The 880-nt window shown below is 31.1% G+C and overlaps 1 protein-coding gene across 1 annotated transcript in view; it reads left to right on the forward strand.

Annotated features, from left to right (window-relative positions):
- The window catches only part of TET1 (tet methylcytosine dioxygenase 1), a gene marked incomplete at its 3' end in the record, with an annotated part of 108,722 nt that overhangs the window by 102,745 nt on the left and 5,097 nt on the right, over window positions 1–880 (forward strand). The gene's annotated exons all lie outside the window — the stretch shown is intronic.

An 880-nucleotide genomic window follows, 5' to 3' on the forward strand; every position in this document is an offset into this window, starting at 1 on the left:
GGTTGCGATCCGTTGCCGGACACGGAAAAAGACAAAAAAACAAAAAACAAAAAAAAAAAAAAGAATTTTTGTTGTTGTTGCTTCCCTTTTTGATACCTAACCCAACTCACCCCTAGAGTCTGGAGGAAAGAAATTTTTACGTGAAGAAAAGGTCCTCCTCAGAGGGATGTACCACTGTGCACGTCCTCTATTCTGTGCAAGAGAAGATCAGTTACTTTGCTGTCTTTCCAATGAATATGTTGTCAATTTGAATTTTTGCCCATTTAATAAAGAAAGAGCATCAGTGTGTTTTCACATTTTTCTTATTATGAATAAGAGTATCTTTTCATATCATTAAGAGCCATTTATCATTTCTTTCTTTTTTTTTTCTCAACCATCTATTTGATCATTATTCTAGGCCATTTAACTAAAGGATTGTTGTTAGTTTTTTCACTGATTGTTCTTTATTTTTCTCTACTGGGGGTATTTATTAAACATTTGTCCATGATATAATTTGCAAATACATTGCCCAGTTTGTCTTTTTACTTTTGCTATGTCATCTCTTGTAAAAGTTTTCTTTTTTAATGTAATCAAATATATCCTTTTCCTCGTTTGTGTCTGGATTTTGAGTGATATTTAGGTATATTTTCCCTTCCCACAGGTTATAGAACAATTCTTCCACGCTTTTAGTACTTAAGACATAAATTTTTAACACATAAAATTTTAATATATAAATCTTTGATGCATTTAACAGGTACACTAGTGAACAGCAAGAAGTAATCAGGTTTTATCCTATTTTCTACTTATCTGAACACTACTTACAAAAGACTACATTTTTTCCCTTGATTTGAAGTGCTGCCTTTACTATATACAAAAATTATGTATATAATTGTGTCATCTC

The sequence above is a fragment of the Galeopterus variegatus genome, unplaced genomic scaffold (assembly GCF_000696425.1).
Source record: "Galeopterus variegatus unplaced genomic scaffold, G_variegatus-3.0.2 Scaffold293, whole genome shotgun sequence".
Taxonomy (NCBI): domain Eukaryota; kingdom Metazoa; phylum Chordata; class Mammalia; order Dermoptera; family Cynocephalidae; genus Galeopterus; species Galeopterus variegatus.